Source organism: Phocoena sinus, chromosome 11 (assembly GCF_008692025.1).
Source record: "Phocoena sinus isolate mPhoSin1 chromosome 11, mPhoSin1.pri, whole genome shotgun sequence".
In the NCBI taxonomy this organism is placed as follows: domain Eukaryota; kingdom Metazoa; phylum Chordata; class Mammalia; order Artiodactyla; family Phocoenidae; genus Phocoena; species Phocoena sinus.
Window position 1 is genome coordinate 90747715 of NC_045773.1, and position 6341 is coordinate 90754055.

At 38.9% G+C, this 6341-nt stretch overlaps 1 non-coding gene across 1 annotated transcript; it reads right to left on the reverse strand.

Annotated features, from left to right (window-relative positions):
- Positions 1-5093: 5093 nt before the first annotated feature.
- On the reverse strand, positions 5094-5200 carry LOC116762990. The gene has a single exon (XR_004352407.1). It is a non-coding gene; the product is annotated as a U6 spliceosomal RNA (small nuclear RNA).
- Positions 5201-6341: the final 1141 nt, after the last annotated feature.

Genomic DNA, 6341 nt, shown 5'->3' on the forward strand with positions numbered 1-6341 from the left:
AGATAGCTTTTATTTTACCTGGTAATACTAACTTAGGTGCGTAAGGTACATCATGAATAGAAGATTCACGCTGTCATAGAACTTATAGTTTTACAGGGGAGAGATGGACAATACAATGAACATAATTAATAAATAAACTATATAGTATGTTAGAAGATAAATGCTTTAGAATAAAAGAGGAGAGCAGGATCCCTTAACCTAGGTGTGAGGGCAGGTTCTCATTTTCAATAGGGTTGTTGGTGAGATAAGCCTCATTGAGAGGCAAGATTTGAACAAGGACTTGGAGCATTTTTCCAGATGCTCTTTAGGGCAAGAGTATTCCAGGCTGAGGGACAGTGTTTAAAATACTGAGGAACAGCAAGGAACCAGTTGGCTAGAGTAAAGTGAGTGGTAGGAGAGAAAATGGGGGCCCAGACCACAGGGTCTGGGAAGCCATTGTAACGACTTTGGAACCATTGCAGGATTTTGTGCAGAGGTGTGATATGACCTGACTTATCTTTTTAAAGATCACTCTAGATGATGGAGTGATAAGGCTAAAAGCAGGGAGACTATTAAGAGGTGATTATAATCATCAAGGTGAGAGGTGAAGGGGCGCAGACTATGGCGGTGGCAGTAGAAGTGGGGGGAAATAGTGAGATTCCAGAGATAGACTGAAGGCTGAACCAATGGGATTTCCTAAAGATTGAATATGAGATGTGACAGAAAGAAGAACTTATGGGTGATACCAAAGATTTTACCCTAAGCACATGCCATGAAAAGCCCTAACCTTCAAACTGGAGATATTTTTAAGGAGCTATGCATTGAAAGCTCTAAGGACTAACTGTGATTACCTCGAAGTGTCATTTAAATAATATATTCACATACATCTATGGACACAAATTAGAGCATGACCTACTGCTTCTTTGGGGAATCTGAAGGCAACTGGACTGTCGTATACTATAAATAGATTTTTGTGGAGATATTTTATTTTATTCCACCTGTCAGGATAAACAGCGGGTCAGACAGCTTTCCAGCTTACCAAATGTTACCAAGCCCTGAATGCTTCAGCCTCAACGTAATTATATCCTTTTTATTTATTGATAAACACCATATGCCTGTCATGTCAGAGATCAGAGAATGTCAAGGAGTCATTCATTAGACTTTGCTACAAAGCCTCCCTCATTATTCTTCACTTCGTTCATTCTTGCTAAGCCTTCACGTCTGAGGACCTCTGTCCCTAGGGGATTCACAACAGGTTATTCAACTCAAAGCATGTTTTGATAGTTGAGCCATTGGTTTTATCACTAATCTGCAACTCCCTTCTTTCAATTATTTTGCCCTGATGTAGAGGAGCCATGATTCAGATGATTCAAAGAAAGAGAGAGAGAAGATAATAAAAATTATTTATAATTAGTTTAGAAAAATATAAATTGCCCTTGAAACACTTCACTCTTCCTAATTCTGGTTGACACAGACTAAATTTAAAGTTGATTTGCATCCTCTGAGCCTATGTGAGCTAGAGAGGAGGGAGTTTTGTTTAGTATGACAGATGGCAGGGTGATACTGTTTTGGGATTAAAAAGAAAATATATTGTAGCATTTCCACTTAAAAAGGGCTCTGCTTTTGTTATAAACACATGGGAATGCATGAGATGATAATGGTGGTGATGATCATCAGAAAAATAGCAAGAACAATAATAGCTAATAACGTATTTAACTTTTAACACGTGCCACATACTGCTCTAGGCACTCCACTTATGTTAATCCTGTTAATCCTCGTATGAGGTCTGTATTATTATTCCTCATATTTTACAAATGAGGGAACTGATGTTCAAAGAACATAGGTAACTTGCTCAAGGTCACATAGTCAATATGTGGCAGAGCTGGGCTTCGAATCCAGATGGTCTGATTTCACACTTTTAACTTCTATATGATGTCAAATCATATGAAAATATCAACAATAAAATATAATACATTATTTTGCTTGATAGAAAGGGAAACGCCTAGGTGTCATAACAGAGAAGAAACTCAAAGTTGGAGTCATGACAAGGAATGAAGCAGTAAGGCCCCAGGGACTACCAGACCCAAATACAGACACTAAGAACTAGGTAGGATTTTACTGTCCACATGGGGAACAGGACACATCAACTTGAACCTATGCAGGGAGGGGAGCTTGGAATGAAGCTCTTTATTACATCTGGGAATATTTGAGTCTTGCCTTGTACGTTGGGCAGAAAAACTTTGCCCAAAAACCCAGAAAGCTAAAAAGAATTTTGTTGTCTTCTTAGAGCAATGATGGGCAAAGATATTTGTAAATTTGTGAGCAAACCTAAATAAGGGAAAAAACAAAATTCCAAACCTGTGTTCCATGTGGGTATGAAGTCCACAGTTTTTATTACCCACGGTGTAAAGAAACATGAAGCTTAGAAATAGACATAAAAATTAGTCCACAGTCAGTAGTATGTCCGGGGCTTTGACAGAAGGAAATGCAAAAGGATTTGTAGGGACAGTTCCACCTCTCAGGATTAAGTGGTGCCCTTGGGGGTAGGAGGGAAACAATGTGAATTACCAGTAAAAAAAATTATGGACGACACGAAGAAATGAGCCCCTGTGAGGATGAGTCGATAGAAAAAACAGGTACTATGCCAGGTATCAGACATAAGAGATAACTGGGAAAATGCTGTAAGTATATTTTAAATTGTTAAAGAGACAAAAGAAAGAACAAAGAATGCACTGCAAGATAGGATACTGTGAGTTAAAAGGAACCAAAGAGAACTTCAGGAAATGAAAAAATTAAAATAAAAACTCAATCAATAAGTAAACAAGAGATTTGATACAGATGAATGGCAAAGTAATGTGCCCGTGGTAGAGCTGAGGAATTCATCCAAAGAGAAGAAGATATGGGATGAGGGGGGGAATTATTATAAAGAGATAGAAAATGAGAGATTAAGAAACACAGAAGACTGGAATCAGAAGGCGTAACATATGCCTAATAGGAGATCCACACTGAAGAAACAGTATTTGAAGAGAGGCAATATTTAAAGAGATAATAGATAGCTGTTTCCTCAAGATCAAAGAAAAACATGCAGATGAAAACCAAATTATGAACAGAATAAATAAAAATAAAATCCACACCTAAATACATTGGAGTAAAACTACAGCACACCAAAGAAAAACAGAAAAATTTGAAAAGAGACGAATAGAAAATAGATGTAATAGAGTGCTATATTGGGGCTTCCTTGGTAGCACAGTGGTTGAGAGTCCGCCTGCCGATGCAGGGGACACGCGTTTGTGCCCCGGTCCGGGAAGATCCCACATGCAGCGGAGCGGCTGGGCCCGTGAGCCATGGCCGCTGAGCCTGCTCTCTCCGCAACGGAGAGAGGCCACAAACAGTGAGAGGCCCGCGTACCGCAAAAAAAAAAAAATAATAATAGAGTGCTATATTGGGGCTCTTTCTGTCTCAATTTCTGCAGAGGCCACTTAAGGTCAACAACAAAATAATAAGGAGCAAATACTCCCTGATTACAAAGAGAGGTACTAAACTCCCTATGCAGGATGTGGAAAGGGAGTAATGAGTAAAAACTACGTGACTTTCCCCCTTCATCTTGACGTAGACCATTTAGAAACACTTCCTTTGTAGCCTGGAATGTTGATTTTGTTTTTTTGCAAATCTCAATGTGTGTTTGCAATGAATATATATCGTCTTTTACATTAATTTTTATTGGAGTATAGTTGCTTTACAATGTTGTGTTAGTTTCTACTGTACAGAAAAGTAAATCAGCTATACATATACATATATCCCCTCTTTTTTGGATTTCCTTCCTATTTATTTAACATCTTTATTGGAGTATAATTGCTTTACAATGTTGTTGGTTTCTGCTGTATGAAAAAGTGAATCAGCTGTATGTATACATATATCCCCATATCCCCTCCCTCTTGTGTCTCCCTCCACCCTCCCTATCCAACCCCTCTAGGTGGTCACAAAGCACAGAGCTGATCTCCCTGTGCTATGCAGCTGCTTCCCACTAGCTATCTATTTTACATTTGGTAATGTATATATATCAGTGCTACTTTCTCACTTCATCCCAGCTTACCCTTCCCCCTCCCCGTGTCCTCAAGTCCATTCTCTACGTCTGCGTCTTTATTCCTGTCCTGCCTCTAGGTTTATCAGAACCATTTTTTTTTAGATTCCATATATATGTGTTAGCATACGGTATTTGTTTTTCTCTTTCTGACTTACTTCACTCTGTATGACAGACTCTGGGTCCATCCACCTCACTACAAATAACTCAATTTTGTTTCTTTTTATGGCTGAGTAATATTCCATTGTATATATGTGCCACATCTTCCATATCCATTCATCTGTCGATGGACACTTAGGTTGCTTCCATGTCCTGGCTATTGTAAATAGTGCTGCAATGAATATTGTAGTACATGTCTCTTTTTGAATTATGGTTTTCTCAGGGTATATGCCCAGTAGTGGGATTGCTGGATCACATGGTAGTTCTAGTTTTAGTTTTTCAAGGAACCTCCATACTGTTCTCCATAGTGGCTGTATCAATTTACATTCCCACCAACAGTGCAAGAGGCTTCCCTTTTCTTCACACCCTCTCTAGCATTTATTGTTTGTAGGTTTTTTGATGATGGCCATTCTGACCAGTGTGAGGTGATACCTCATTGTGGTTTTGATTTGCATTTCTCTAATGATTAGTGATGTTGAGCATCCTTTCATGTGTTTGTTGGCCATCTGTATGTCTTCTTTGGAGAAATGTCTGTTTAGGTCTTCTGACCATTTTTGGATTGGGTTGTTTCTTTTTTTAATATTGAGCTGCATGAGCTGTTTATATATTTTGGAGATTAATCCTTTGTCCACTGATTCGTTTGCAAATATTTTCTCCCATTCTGAAGGTTGTCTTTTCGTCTTGTTTGTAGTTTCCTTTGCTTTGCAAAAGCTTTTAAGTTTCATTAGGTCCCAGTTGTTTATTTTTGTTTTTATTTCCATTTCTCTAGGAGGTGGGTCATAAAGGATCTTGCTGTGATCTATGTCATAGAGTGTTTCTTCTGAGTTGTATAGTGTCTGGCTTTACATTTAGGTCTTTAATCCACTTTGAGTTTAAAAATATGCAACATTTCATGATTTTGTGTGTCATCCTTGTGCAGGGGCCATGCTAATCTTCTCTGTATCATTCTAATTTTAGTATATGTGCTGCCGAAGCGAGCACTTCCTTCCCATTTAGGTCACCACAGAGCACTGAGTAGAGTTCCCTGAGCTATACAGTAGGTTCTCATTAGTTATCTATTTTACACATAGTATCAATAGTGTATATATGTCAACCCCAATCTCCCAACTCACCCCTCCTTCCCCTCCTTGCTGTCCGTAGTCCATACATTTGTTCTCTATGTCTGTGTCTCTATTTCTGCTTTGCCAATAAGATCACCTATACCATTTTTCTAGATTCCACATATATGCGTTAATATATATTTGTTTTTCCTTTCTGACTTACTTCACTCTGTATGACAGTCTCTAGGTCCATCCATGTCTCTACAAATGACCCAATGGAGTAATATTCCATTTTTTATGGTGGAGTAGTATTCCATTTTATGTATATATACCACATCTTCTTTATCCATTCCTCTTGATAGACATTTAGATGGCTTCCATGTCCTGGCTATTGTAAATAGTGCTGCAGTGAAAAGCAGTGCGTGTTACACCAGCCCATGATGTGCCCTGAGCAGTGACAACACATTCCTTCCGAGAGTCTATGCTTGGCTGCCCCAAGCAGAAACTTCCTTTGAGATTTGGGTTCTCCCTCTTTTCTACAAAATAAATACATGCTTGTTTTTTTGTAATAAAAAATTGTTTTAACTTACTTATCTTAAAGTAATATTTAAGATTTTAAAGAAGTAGCCTAGTTATGCTACAGCTTCGGGTATTTCCTGGCATGTGAAGTTGTATCCCCAAGATCTGGTCATTCTGTTTAAGAATCTGAGGTTATAGTGTTGGCTTGGGGGTCAGAAGGACTAGATTTTACTCTTGTCTTTGCTCCCCGTTCATATTGTGTCGTAGAAGTTATTTGAACTGCCTAGACCTCAGTTTTCATGCCTGTAGGGGATTGGACTAGACCATCTCTACAATTCTTTCTGGTTCTGAGCCTCGATGGATCTCTTCCAGGTCCTTAGCTTACTAGGTTCAACTTTGGCATTTGCCTATGAGCAGACATTCTCTTGAGCTCCTCTACCATCACTCAGGCATGTCGAGGGCTCCTTTTCCTGATCCATCCTAGAGGAGGAGAGCCAATTTTCCTTTACAAGCTGATCACACAGATTGGTAGAGTCCAGTTTATATACAGCCAGGCATGGTTT